The sequence below is a fragment of the Pyrgilauda ruficollis genome, unplaced genomic scaffold, assembly GCF_017590135.1.
Source record: "Pyrgilauda ruficollis isolate IOZ18807 unplaced genomic scaffold, ASM1759013v1 scaffold2, whole genome shotgun sequence".
Taxonomy (NCBI): Eukaryota; Metazoa; Chordata; class Aves; order Passeriformes; family Passeridae; genus Pyrgilauda; species Pyrgilauda ruficollis.
The window spans coordinates 16,823,860-16,839,334 of NW_024519206.1; positions in this window are offsets into that span (position 1 = coordinate 16,823,860).

Genomic DNA, 15,475 nt, shown 5'->3' on the forward strand with positions numbered 1-15,475 from the left:
GATTAAAAACATTCATTTTGGGTAGTGTTAGTTCACTGGAAACAAAAGAATACATCCAAAACCGTAGTCCAGGCAAGATAAACCACAACCTAGCACTCACTGAGCTGATGAAATGGAAGCCTTGCAGGCAAAGCCAGGCTCCAGACCAGCCACCATCTCCATGAAAGCAGGCAGGCAGTCATGTGCTGCTCTGCCTGCACTCCGAACCAGCCAGATGTGAAGCAGCCAAGAAGTCCTAGGGAAGCATGTGTGTTGGATCCAGTGTGTCATATGTGCTCTTGATTAGTTTTCCATTTCTAGTCTTGGAACACATCCTTGTCCATATGTGGATTAATTATGTGTCACATGCTCCTCTTGCAATCAAGAAGCATTATCAGCATTTTCCTGCAGCTACAGAAACACCTTTATATTGAAAGTCTTATAGGTCAGCATCATTTCCTAGAGCAGAAGGGAGAAAAACAAAGGAGAAATAAGCTTACTAAAAAGGTTTCTTAGAATTAATTTTCTTACTGGGAGCTCTGGTCTTACAGGTAAATAATTAAACCATAAGTATCACATAGGTAGCTGACATAGGGCTCCTAAATTTATACTGACCACATAAAAATTACCAGGTAGTGAGGGATGCAAAATATTTACTATAGCTTCAGTAGTCAGCACTTTTAAAAATCAGGCCTCTTGATATAGGCAGCTAAACAGGCACATTGGAAATTGTTTGCCTTAATTAGTTCCCCAAAGTTACATAGATTATTAGAAAAATAACTAAAGAAGCATTTTTATTCAGGAGGCAAAATTTAATGCAGCGTTAAACTATTAAGCGTAATTTGCATGAATCGTAGTGTGCACACACAACTCCCTCTGTTTGAACTTTACAGCCTTTCTATATAATATACTAGTAATAATTTTCCTCTTGTAATACTCGTTACATTTCTCTTGCTTTGGGGGATATTAAGTGAACTCTTTTGTAGGTAAAATGACAACGGCAAATGAATGGTAAGATTGTGTAGCTGAGTGGATAAAATACTTTAAAATATGGCACTATGATAAAGACACCTCTGCAAAGGTTGCAAATCATTTTTCATTTTAAGGTCAGTGTTCATGATTCTACTAACATTTTTAGATGGGTTTAAGAATGAGGTTCATTCTGTTTAAATGTATCACAGAGCTGTGTCTGTAGAAAGCTTTCTGTGCCTGCCGAGAACCTGCTCCTTTTCCACAGCAAGGGAAGATGCAACCCTCTATCTATGAGAGCTCAGGAAATTATTTAATTTGGCACTATATATATTTTGATCTCTCTAGATTCTTTCTCCTCTAGGTCAAAAGGTAAGCTCTTTCTTACTAGTCATAGGCTCAGCTTGCACTAATAATGAGGGTCATGAGCTTATAGATAAGGAGGGGGATATTTTACCTTAAAAAGATATCTCATGAGAGATTGCCGGATACCAACTTCGGGAATTTTCATGGATTTTATGCAGGACAATTATGCAGGCACTTGGTGGGGGCGGGGGGGAGGGGGGGGCATAAAAGAAATCTCTCTCCAGTTTATCACTACAATATTAGGAGATTAACTTTCTACAGGGCTGTCTGCACCAGGAAAACTACTGCCCACCTTAGAGATGAGCTCAGGTGCAATACTGCAGCAGCAGGCTGTGCATGAGGGCAGGCAGGGCTTGGTCCTACCACCATGAAAACCTGCTCTCACTACTGCTGTGAAACCAACACAGGTTTTCCTTGCAGCTTGGATCCATAACAACTGATGGATGTAGGTTTGTCTGGGCAAATGCATTCCGAAAGCTGCAATCTCCTCTGCATTCTTGGGGAGAAATGTCTTTAGGAAGGTGTTTTGACAGGTTAGGAATTTTTCCCAGATTCTGCCTTCAGTTGACTTCTCAGAGAAAAGACTAAAAATAGCAAAAGCAAATGCAGTGAACTGTGGTGCCCCCAAGTCTGAGAGGAATTTTTCAGAAAAGCATCCTAACTTTGAGAAGCTTGATGTTAACTTGGGCTGAGCCTGAGGTCAGGCCAAAAGGTGTGTTAGGAAGTTTGCGCACGAACCCAAATTCTGCCCCTATTACTCCATGTAACAACACAGACTTGAGTGCCTTTTTCTTCAGTTCATACTCCAGAGGAGAGCTTGATGAGTCTTGTGATTTTATGTTGAGACTGGTAGCTCATGCTTTTCTGTCTCACTTCTGGAAACAAAGACTTTTCCACCAGCATGGGTTTTGCTCTCCTCACAGGTCTCCTAGCACATACACAACTAAGTTCAGTGCTAGTGTAAGGCACAACCCTTGGTTGCTCAGCTGAACTGAGGATCCCACATCACCTGTGAACCTGTCCCAGTCTACCTGAGGAGAGGTGTTATTGACTGCTGGGAGCATCTCACCCATCACTGCTAACACCATAAATACATATAAGATCCATCCTCTCCATCACTTCCTGGAGGCATCATTGCCTCTCACCTCCCCTTTAATTTAGTTTAATTCTCCATCCTAACCTGAACCCCAAAATAAATCCCCATTATTACCCCTTTTCTTTTTCCTGTTTATTTTTGTGAGGGGTGGGGGAGGAGGTGGGGAGAAAGGCCCTACGGACATCTCAGCCGCAGTGGTGATTTTGCAGCGTTGCTAAATTAATTCGCCGATTAAAGCCGGCGCGCTGCGAGCTCCCCCTCCTGTCGCCGAGACGGTGCCGTCCCGCCCGGCTCTGCGCGGCACCCGCGGCACCTACGGCAGGGCAGAAGGATGCTGAAGAGGGGCTCATTTTGGAGGAAAACTCCTTGGAGCCGCCAAGTGAGGTCTGGCACTGAAAAAAAAAAAACCAAAAACAAACTGGCATGGTGGAATGCAAAGCAGCTTAATGTTGTACACTAGAGCCTTCATGGGCTAGGGTGATAAAATTGTCTGGCACAGCATAACACTAGCCTTTGCCAGGACATCACTTATTTTATACAACTGCATCTTTAAGAAGGAAATAAATGCTGAAATTACAAGAAAATCCCTTGTTCCTTTGCAATCTCTGTATCTTCCTTTGTCATGGTTTAACTCAAAGGGCTTGGGATATATGAAGGAGAAAACTGAATTTTTCAGAGACTGTAAGCCTGCCCCTAAGTCACAGAGTAACAGTGAATGCAGACTAGTGTTGAGAGAGGGCACCACATGCATTGTAGTCAGAAAAATTTTGTGCAGGCTCTTCCCATCTTCGCATTCTAGATGCAATGTGTCTCTGTACAGCAGGAAAAAGAGCAGAACTTTGCATGAGGAGTGAGGGATGGGAAAGCCAGATCCAGAAGTGCATCTGCTCTGGATGCTGCTGAAGCTCCTCTTCACACAGAGTGTGGTGAGACCATTTTAAGAAGGAATTAAGTTTTCCAAGCGAAAGCTGCGCTGAGAAATCATCACCAGTCAGTGTTGCCAGAAAACAGGCAATCACTGTGGATCTACCCTTGGGTCTGATGTGGTTTAGGGCCCAATTACATGATGAAACTGAACAGAACAAGTCCAAAAGCTTCCTCTCACTTTTTCAGAGGTAGGGCTTATTCTGAAGAAATATTGAATCAGATACTTGAGGTGTGTAGCTGTTCTCTTGTTTACAAACCAGAGCCAACAATCATTAGGAGGTGGGATAGTAAGGGAGAATTTGGATTCAGGCCCCTCTTCAGTATAAGCTGAGAGCTGCAGGCTAATAGGGAGCAAAAGGAACACCATTTGAGGTGGAAATGAACCACAGGACAATTTCACCTGTGAGCCTTTGCGACTTCCCACTCCTGGCAGGCCCTGGAAATCAGTGGAAGATGGTCTAAGCCATTGGACTAGGGTGGGGAGGACACAGAGATGTTGACAGACAGGGAAGCAGGCTGGGGAGAGAGGCTCACCCCTGGAACTGAAGTGATTCATTAAAAATCTGCATAGAGTACAACGAGTCAAGCAGCTATTCATTTAACACTGGAGGTGGGAGTGAAGAATGCAGTATTTCATTTGTGGGCTTGCATGAAAGCCTAAGCAAAAGTCTGAGAGACAGCAGTGTGTGTTTGCACAGTTTGCAGCCCAGCCAGGGAAATCTGGCACAGCTCAGGTACCACTGGCTAGATGTTTTCCAAAAAATCCAACTTCTGGCCTCCCCACTCCCATCTCTAAAATCCATCAAGGCCATTCATAGGGCCCCATAAACTGTGGAGCACAGTTAGACCTTGGGACAAAACACATCTGTACTTCTGGGCAGAGACTGTGCCTGTATTGTGGCTGCAGCTGTGAGCTGAGAGGTGCGCCTGTGAAGCAGGGCAGAAGGAGACCACCATATAGGCAGAGAAGAACAGGGCTTTACACCTGGTATAAAGGCTTTAGCCCTTCCCAGACCAGAGGACCAGGTGGATTTAGAACAGCCATAACCTCCATTGGGCAGCTGGGAATGGGTGAAGATGTTTGTGAGCTCCCCATAAGCCTTTTCCCCTCCTCCTTCCCAATAATTTCACACATGCTGGAAGCGCATCCCATATGCCAGGAGCCAGGAGGGATGGACACATTAAATTCTCACCCCCATGAGCTGCTTCAAAACACCTTTAAACCACAAGGCTAATGAGAAGTATTCTTAGTGAGAGCCAGACCCTTCCTCTTAGTCAGAACTTTACGCAGGGCGAGTTTGCTGGTTTCAGTTGGACACTAATGTTACTTATTTTGGTTTCTAAAAGTAAATCAGAGTTTTAATCTTAGAAACAGGCAATGAGGAAACCTTCCAGCCATCAAAGTGAGGTCTGACTCAAAAAGGAAGAAAGAAGGCGGTTGTTCATAGGCAGCTTCTGAAGTCGAAGAAGCCAGAACCTCCACTTCCCCAGCCACCACCTTGCCAGCGCTGCCTTGGCACCAGGCTCCTCTTCTGAAAATGTGAGTGGGTGGAGTTGTATTTGCAGGCTGGAGGGAGTTCCTGAGCTGACACACTGCCAGATTCGGGCCTTAACTGTTGCTTTGGCTGTCAGATGATGAGATTATAACAGGAACATTTTTAATAACGGGTGGTCAGTGGGGGAGGAGGCAAAATTAAAAAGAGACTATTAGATTAAGCAGCAACCCTGAAACTATCTGTAAGTCACAGTTAAGGGAGAGAGATCTGGAAGATTTGCCAAGTTCAAAGGTCTTCATTATTCATGCTCCAATAGTTGACTTGATGGATTGTCTCTAGTCTGTATCCCTTTATTCCTTCCATCTTTCCCAAAGACAAATGCTTAAGACAAATCTCTAGATGGAGGGATAGCCTCTGTAATAGATTATTTCTTATTACTTAGAAATTGGTTAATAATTTACTAATTCAATTTCACTGCTCCAACCCCCACTTCAATTAATCTTTAGAATATAGAGTAAATGCTGTTCTTTGTTCTTCCAGTACTAATGAAGAAAGAAACTAATGAGGAGACCTGGCCTTGATACCTTCCTAAAGATGATTTAGCTGCACACTAGTCACATTTTTTAATCTGCTTTTATTTACTTCTACTTCTTAAACAAAAAAATCCATCCATAAAACTGAAAGATGTACAAGCTGGTTATGAGCCCAATTTCAAGCATGCTACACAAGTCTTAGTCTAGGAAAATTCCATTTCTTGTCAGTGTTACAAAAATCATGCACACCTATACTCTTCCATCCTGTAGATAAATATTTTATACAGATACTTTATACATACTCAAATAAAACAAGACATAACAACTTTTATACAGCAACTCAAACTCCTGAACACCACTCTGGGAAGGTGCTTTAAGATTTAGGAGATGTAGAGAGTAATTTGTTTCTAACAAATTTTATCTGTGGCTATGTGGCCATAATGCATTTCAAAGAGATTATTTTTAATCTCTTCTGTCAGGAATTACACCAGTATTGTCAGTTCAGCCTCCTGATATCCTTCACAGCCCTGTTTCCTATAAATCTATTACCTTTGCTTTCTTACTTTTCTTCTATTGTTTTTTCTTATCCAATCCCTCCCATCAGCACTCAGAAATGTTTCCAGCCCTGCCCATAACAGCGTACCCAGGATATGCAAGAGTCTGTGATTGATGGCTGCTTGCCTGCCAATGCACAGGTGTGAATTAGGAAACCAGTTCGGACTCCAGCCAACAGACTTTTGTTCTTGCAGCATGTTGTGTCATCGGTGGCAGGGGTTTGGACATAAACATTTAGGGCACTAAATGACACATTCTAGTGTCCAGATACTTTTCGCCAAGTGGCAATTCACACCTTGAGGAGGACCAAAAAAAACCCAAAAAACCCGAATCTGTCAGAAAAACTCCAAACAGCAACATATATAAGCTTACTTCATGTAGCTGCCACTGACACAGGAAGCAAATAGACTTTTTGCCCACAGCTCCAAGTTTGCTTAAGCTTGTTCAGTTGCAGAAGAAGTGGTGTATATTAAGCCATTTAATAGATGAATAAAAATACTGTCCATCCAATGAAGGAGAGAAAAGCTGCTGTTAATCATGGGAGAAATCCTATCAGTCAGGACAGAGCTCCTCACAGCAGGCTCTTGGCATCCTTTTCCCCATGAACAAGAGCACTCAGACCTGTGTTTGTGTTCTCTTTTGGGGGCTGTGTCAGCAAGCAGTGGCTAGAAGGCTACATCCAGGTCTGTTACAGGCCAGCAGCACTCATTATTTTTTTGTCTTCCTACAGGGGTGGGAAATTCCCTGTGCATCTTATTTTCTCTTTTGCCCTTCAGCATAAGAGAGGGAAGGGCTTGCTATATGAAATTTGCTTAACAGATTCCTAATTCTACTAAGCAAACACATCTACACACCACAGAGTAGACCTACAAATACATTAGAAATATGAATTGTCCCAGATCTTTGCAGTAAGGGAATAAGATTTTCCAAGTGACTGAGTAAATTGATGCATCCAAAAGCACTGTAAACTGATCTATTGGGCTTCACTCTGAGCTCCATTTATTCCAGTGTAAATCTGGAGTAAGCCTGCTGAACTCAATAGTTATGCCACAGCAAAGTCAGAATCCCTCTCTTGGCTTTTGTTCCTTTACTGTGCTGCCTAATCCCATAGCTGTAACGAAACTGAAAAATCTCTATATACAAACTCCATTGGCCAGGCTATCTTATTGTGAAACCCACAGTATATCCCAACCTTATAAAAATCATTCAAGTGTGACACTGTCCCCTTGCTTTTTTTGATAAGCACAGAGGAAGGGCTGCCAATAGCACAGGAACTGGAAGACAGGAAAATAATATTTCACCGCAGTGGAAAAAACATAACTGAATGGATATTAAGGCAGGTAAATTAAAGAAACCCCCAATACTCGTGTAACACATCCAAAACACATGGCTACAGCACAGATGTTAAGGCAACTAAAGGATTCCCCCAATGGCAATCTTTGAGTCGCAGAAAGCAGCAGCATTTCTACTAATGAGTTGCTTCTAAAAATCTGCTCCTATCCAATGGCTTGATTTGAAACAGATTAAACTAATGAAAAGAATCTTGTTGACTTTATAAGTCAGTACATGAGGTTTGGTGAACTTAAATAAAAGACAAGCTGGTGAAATACTGTCATTTTAAATAAACCCACAGTTTCTCAGGTTGCAGATGATCATACTGCATTGTTTGTCCTGTGTGACACTGTATATTTAGTAGGGTGAATGTCATCTTTCTGTGGCATGGACAAAAAAAAATGGGCATCTCCTGAGACTAGCAGATGTTTAAAGCAAAAATAATGGCAGAATTTAGAAGTGGAATTGGAAAGCTGTTAGTCCTGTCTCTGCTGTTTGAAAAATCTTCACGTTTTTTGCCAACAAATTCCTAGAAAAAATGGTAATACACCATTTTCTTATTAGCTGTTTTAAAAAAATCATATTAATATGCCTTTCATATCAGCCTACACTGTAAAGACTGCCTGTAGTTTCAATACTTAAATTCTGAGATCTAAAATGCAAATTTCATTTTTGAGGACATGACAATTTATGTGCAAATCTTCAAAGAGCAACTCTCCTTCTGACTGTACCTAGCAGAGGAAGTACTCTTGACATCTGTTGTTCAGTGTCTTTTATATATTTTTTTCAACCTCAGTTTTGAAAACGACCCTTTCAGGGTGTGGTACAATTGCCACCCAAAGTGCCACAGAGCTGTGCAGTTTCACTGACACCTTAAACATTGTATTCTCTATAGGAGGCATGTTCTTCTGCTTTGTTCTAAGCTTACAGATCACTGGAGTCTTACCAGGCACATGTCTTTGGGCTGGGAGACATCTTACTACAATAGATTTATTTGTATGAAAATATCTATTGATTTGGGGTATGGGTAAAAAAAAAATAAAATGAGTTAAATCCCTTGAAACAGGATTTAAAATTCTGCAATTATGTCATTATGCCTGTTCATATTGTGGTAATGCCTAAAGCACAATTATGGTGTAGGAATTAAAAGTTCATGTCCAGAGGGCTCCTATTTGTATCACATCGACTGATGCAAGAGGTGGTGGTTCTCAAACTGCAGGCCTCTGTGGACCTGAGAGTTTGGTAGAGCATTTGCCAGGAAACATGGAGAAGGACTTTGTGCAGTGGCATTTACTAGGGAAGGAATGGGGGAAAATAACTATTGACCATTTTGTATGCTTGGAGACGATGGGAGAAAAAAATCTGGCTGACTGGACATACTGGTCAAAATTCAGGGAATCACTTGCAGATAGTTAAGTAAAGAAAAAAGGAAGAAGAAATTGAAAAAGGTAAGAAACAATCAGAGAATCATGGTCATACAAATATGGAGAAAGACAGTGCTTCAGGCTATTGGGTGAGGGAAAGAAAAGACAGAGTCAGAGGGGTAGAAAAGCTACAATAAATTCTTTGAAAAAGAGTTGCAAACACAGCATTAAAGAAAGCTCCTTCTGCTCCAGTTCTAACCCAACAGAAATTTTGAACAAAGAGATTGGCAAATAAACTTCATTACACCACGAATAAAGTTTTCTAAAGCATGTCTGTGCAACCAAAGAGGTCGTTATATTATATATAATGTTATATAATTATACAGTACCTCGTGTGAACACTCTAGAAGTGAATCTTTTTCCAATTTGGACTTATATTGCTCTGGAAAGGCTATCAATTGAGACAACATTTTTATGGTGGGACAGGGGTTCACAGGTAGGGTTATGCTTGTTTAACTGTATCTGTATGGTTGCATTGATGTGAAGGGTGAAACATGTCTGTGTGGATAAAGTCTGAAATATCTAGCTGCCCTTCAGGCCATAAATGCTGACATGACATCATAGACATGATGTTCTTTAGCTTAGCAAGAAGCCACATTTCAAATACACCTTTTATGGTGTTATGGAAACAGAACAAAACAGCACAAGGTTATTTAACAACAACAAAAAAGGTATTTTACAGGTACTCAGAAACGTTTAGGTTTCCTAAGCTTATACTTCCATGTCAGCAATTGCTGAATATGCTACATGGAACTTTCAGGAACATGAATGACAGAAGGGATAATGAAAAAGTGTTATGTGTGAAGTTTTAGTCCATGCTGTGAACATTTCTGTAACCTTTGGCATAATCTAAGAGTTACCATGGTCTATATCAGGAAGAAAAAAAAATAGACAATAACTTCTAAGAAGTTTTGAAATGAGGGGCTATCTAAAGCTGGACTTTTAAAAAATTTACATTTTTTGTTTCAATTATTTACATGGGAAATGAAGAATACTTAATCACCCAATAAAGATTAAAAACTATATGATTCAGGTGTTAAATAGAAATACTGATTAACAATCAGATGCATGTTCTATTCTTTGCTTTCATATACTGGTCAGACAAAAAGAGAAGAAAAGAATTGCAATACACTGGTTTCTCAAGAATGCAGCATCAGGGATCTGTAAAAGTCTGAGTGATTCTATTGCTTCCTTTTGAAGGCTCTGATAATAAGAAGGCCTAGGGAGAAAAATTGCAGTTGAAGACCATTGAAGTCTTGAACTGTAGTCAAGCCACAGAGTGAAATTACTGAGCCCTGAACACCTCTCCTGATCCTTCTCTGTTGAGAAGAACCTTTGTTAGATGAGGAGCCAGAGGTTGAAAGACTCAATTGAAATCCTCACTAAATACATTTTCTAAGAAGTTAGGACATGCAGATTTTTTTTTTCCCATGGATTTAGAAATCCACAGAATTGTAGCAGATGGGAAATCTCTCATTTTTAATAGAAAGAATAAACCAGAATATTACCAATTCAGTGCATGAGCAAGCAAAGCAGAATTTCTTGTACGAACCTATCTGAGCCAGAGAGATACTTACTGTGACACTGAGAAGTATTTGAAGGTGCAGGAAGAAAGGACTGAAGGTCCTTTTTCTTTAAAATAAAAATATTATTTATAAAGCAAGAAACCCTTTTATCTCAAATATTAGGAAAATTACTTTGTCCACTTATTACTGAGTCCTTAAATAGTCTATTCAGTACAACTGATTGACATTTAATATGTTTTATTGCAGATCTGCATCTCCACAATGAGTGATTTTCCAGGGTAGGTATTCCGTGGTCAATCTAACATTCTGGTGACCACACAATACTGTCCTTTTTAATCTGATTTTATCGAAGTGATAAAATGAAAAAAAAATTTTTTAAAAAAAGAAAATTTTATCAAAGTGGTAAAATCAAAGGCAGAGTCATAAACTGTGAACCTACACTATTAATAAGCCATCTATAGTAGTTCTCCTATCTAACTATTTTGTTTCAAGACAGAAGCCCTCCAAAGTTAAGCTCACACCAGAAAAAGATCTCTTGGATAGCAGTGCAGGCAAGACAGTTGTACAGAACAAATGCAGTGTCAGGAGGTGCACTCTGTGCTGGCAAACCAGTCTTTTAGACTGGCTTTTACCGGGCTACCCCTGCTGTTATCCCAGCACAGGCATGTCATAACCTAACCATACGTCAGCTACAGATTTGCTCCAGCAGTGGACATTGCCATTGGCCACTTAGTGGTGACAAATAAAAAGCAAACACAAGTTTAAATGACAAATTTTACTTTCCTGCATGCTAGCCAGAGAAGAGAAGCAAAAGCAGTGTATTTAATGTAGTTTGACCCTGACCACTTCCAGGAGTCCATTTGCCTGGTTCATGTTGGCCCACATCTTTCATCTCTTCCAGAGCACTTGACAACAGGAGTGCCATCACCCTGGGATCTTTCCTGTGGCAGTACTGTTTGATGATAGTCCATTTACTGCTCAGTCTAGTATAATCCCTTCACTATGTGAGTTTCTTCAGAACCTGAGTGCTGCTGCCAAGGAAAAGGGGTATGTAAAAATGGAAAGCTGATGATGATCAATAAAGTAACAGTTCCTGTAAACTGAAAAATAGGAACAAACAGGGAAAATATCTGAACTAGGGGAGCATGCACTGCCAGAACAGAAAAAGTCAAAGAGTCTGGAAAACAGCAATCCAAGGAACCCAGATGGGGTCTATTGGAAGGTGTCCCTGCCCATGGCAGGGGAGCTGGAACTAGATGATCTTTAAGGTGCCTTCCAACTGAACCATTTTATGATTCCATGAAGAAAAGCAGAGCCAGCTACTGCAAAGCCCAAAGGAAGCACAGAGACCACTGGAAGCACAGAGAGGCAGCACTCTGCAGAAAAGGAGATCAATCCGTCAGGCACAAGAAAAGGAAGTGACAAAAAAGTCTAACGAGTGGCCGTGAGTGAAGTCTGAATGTGCACCTCTATTTATATGTTTAGTCTAATTCCAGATAAATATAATTCTCTTTTTTTACAGGATAGAAAATGAAGATCAGAAATATGGAGTCAATGCCAGAAACACAGACAAGGGAAGCACCACATATCTCTCAGTCTTGATTGCTAAGTAATAGCTATAGATTGGGCAAAGTGAGAAAGCAGTGAATCATTGTATCTTCAAGGTAAAGCAATTCTAAGACTCAATCTTATCACCTGGAAGTGAGGCAGAATCCCCTGGAAATATATCTTGTGAAACTTCTTATGAGGCTGTGAAATTGAATTGATCTAAGCATCTCCAGTTTTTCAATTACCAAAACGAACCAGACCATGTACCAGGAGGTGCACAAAAGGAGCACAGTAGAGGCAGAAGATATGTATAGTTATAGGCAGCTATACTTCTCTGCTTAAGCTTTTGGAATTAATTGCCAGCCGGTCTCTACATCTATAGGGGTTCAGCCAGGACTTTAACACGGCAAAAGCACGTAACAGATCTCAGGTATTTCTGTCCACACTGAGAGTCTCCCAGACAGGCCTTCAGGTTCCAGGACTAACCTCAAACAGAACCAAAACCAAGTAGTAAATAGCAAGAGTCTGACAATGAGACCTAGACTTTTCCTTCACCACTAAGTCCTCTTTTGTACTGGAATAAAAGGAGAGGAAACAAGTCTTTTTCTGCTTGTGGACCCTTTCATTCTTCTCTAAGGAACTGAAAAAGATATAATTCTAAGGGCTAAGAGCTGTATTGTGTGAGAAAATTACAGCAAGGGAAGTTGGACAGCATTATTAAGTTATGGCAAGATAGTTGTGAACAGGAAACCAATGGGTAAATTCACTACCTTATGTCACATACATAAGCCACTTGTGTTTTCTGTTATGTTTTGTCTCATTTCAATGAAGTTCCTTCCTCTTTTGGAAGAGTTTCTGTCTAGCTTTATTCAAATAGTTGTATCGTAAGTCATGAGCTTATTGTAACTTTTCCTCACCACCTCACTTTGTATCACAGGATCACACAGAAAGGACAAAGTGTGTCATCACAGGACTGTGTGAGGTATCAGCGTGTTTCTCACTTTGCCACTGTCACTTGCAAGCATGACATTACCAGCAATCTGGTAATGATAATTTCTTTCTGCTCCCCACAAAAGGTCTGATGCAGAACTCACTGGAACTGCTGGAAATATAAGGTGCTTTGGCTCAGACCCAAACAGATCAGCTAGAAATAATGCTGAAAAGGTATTTGGAACTGAGATGGTACAAAAGGACTAATCTGAGTCACCTTCCCTTAGCAGAAGACTCAGAGCGATTTGAACTGGCTACTTACTGTTGTGAATTAAGCTCAAAGCCCCAAAGGCAACTCAATCTATCTTTTCAGCCTCCTCCAAACCCAATCCAGAGGGAAAAGTGACTAATCCTGTTCAGTTGCTGCACTGAACTAGTGCCATCGATTAAAAAAGCTTGGGGCACAAGGAAAATTAATAATCTGGATCAGTTTTCCTCTGCAAGTCCTTTGCACAACTTAGCCAAGACAATTAAAAAAAAAACAACAAAAAACAAAACAAACAAACAAACAAACCAAACCAAAACAAACAAAAAAAAAAAAAAAAAAAAAAACTAAGGAAACAGGAAGCGCTGATAAGAAGGAAAGCTCACCCAATAAAGTGCACACACTTTACAGGAAAGAAATAGAAGCAGATCAGTGGCATTTTGTCAAAATTCCCAAGATGGGATGAGATTGATTAGAGGAGGTAGTTCTTCCATTTGGTGGAAAAAGAATCATGTCCTATACTCTCTTACCTTTTCCCCATATCTGTGCAGAGCTGAGAGGCCAAACATGGAAGAAGGGCAAGCTGCAAAAACATTTCTGGGCATAGAAGTCAGCTTCTTGGCTCCCTCTCTCTCCAGTGCTCTGGGTATGGCATGGCTAACACAGGAGAACAGCCCATTGCTGATCCTAGCCTGACCTAGGAGGTGAGTCATAAAATGGGAGTTGCCACTGTAACAGCTGCTCAAGCGCTGACATTAGTAGGTGCTTTCAGCAAAAGCATTTTTTGGGTAGGCTTCAAAGTAAATAACCGCTGCTGCTGGTTATCATATTATTGCTTTGAACAGGGTTACCAAGGATTGTGTGCTACAGAAAAGGTTAATCTACAGATAACCCCTCACCAAGATTATTAACATAATATAGCAAAAGTGCCTGTGTGATTTTGTAGCAATATTTACATTTTCCTTGTCCCTTATTACAGAACTGCAGGGCTTTCATTATTAATATCAGTTCTCTCACTTGACTTCGCTGAAGGTTTCCTGTGACAACAGGAAAGAGCTGGAGGTTTTTGAGGGGATTTTGTTTGGTTTTTTTTGGAAATTTTTTGTTTGTTTGGTTGGTTGTTTTTTGGGTTTTTTTTTTTTGTTTTGGTTTTGTTTTTGTTTTGGTTTTTTTTTTGTTTTGGTTTTGTTTTTGTTTTGGTTTTTTTTTTGTTTTGGTTTTGTTTTTGTTTTGGTTTTTTTTTTTTTTTGTGGTGAAAATGAAGATATTCTGTTTTTAAAGAGCTATTCCATATAAGCAGTGAAATTTGTTAAACCTAGTCACTTTCACTTTGCTCTGTGTCCTCACATCTTTTGCATTTGTCATCTGACACATAGCACCATACTGCCAGCCCCATCCTCCACAGCCCCCTGGGTCAGTCAGGAAAATGCTGACAGAGGGGCTCATCACAGTTTTCAGGAGCTGAATTCTGACCCTCTTTGGTCAATGAGGGGCATGAAGTAATCAGATCACCCACCTTTATCTAAATGCCAGTTTTCATTACATTTATTATGTCTTTAGGGCCATGTGGAGATGCCACAGCTCTACAGCTCCTAGAAGGTAGGATGACCATAGCTTCCCAAGTGTCATTCCCATAGGTCAAACTGGACAGGTTGTCTCTGCTAGCAAACTGTTTTTGGAAGAAAGTTCACTGAAGCCTAGTACATGGTACTACAGGTAATAAAGACTGAAGAGCATGGTTAGCAGGGAAAAAAGCCCCAAAATCAAAACCCACACACAAAGACCATTTAAGCATGACACTGCAGTGGAATTCCTTCTGTTGTCAGGGTGACACTCGCAGTGTCACTGGGGTGTACATATCTAGCACGCTCCACATCTCAAACAGGAGACTAGGCAGCAAGTTTGGGGAGGGTAGGCAGATTAGGGACTGGCCCAGGGAAATGAGGTGCTGCTGAGATGTGTGCAGAAAATGGGTGAGGAAGAGAAAGAGAGAGGGTAAGGAGAAACAAGCAGCAGATGCAGAAGTCCAAAGAAACAGAGGAGAGGGTGACAGAGGAAACGATTGTCACTGCAAGGATGTCCACTCTAGAGGTACCTCTGGCTCAAAGATTATGCTATATAAATGGTGAAAGGTCAGTGCCATGAGCAGACCCTTGTGTTGAGCCACAAAGTGTGAAGCTGCTGTCCGGTGGAGGAAGGGCTCAGCATCCCCAAGCAGCCTGGCTGACAGCTGACCCCAAAAGAAGCCACGGGCACCCACTCCCCGACCCCAGCCTGAAGGGTTTCATCCCTAGCTAAGGGGCAGGCTCTTCCCGGGGGACAGCTTCACACCAGCGGTCCCACGGGAGGCGGAAGGCAGCGGCTGGGCACGGCCGCTGGCCGCGGGGAACGGGCAGGGCTTCCCCGCCGGACCCGCGCCCTCCGCTGGGGCCATGTTGGCAGCCCGGGAACGGGCAGCGCCTGGCAGCGTCAGACGGGAAACCCGGGCTTCAGGAGGAGCCAGCCTCGGCTGCCCCCGCTCCCCCCCCC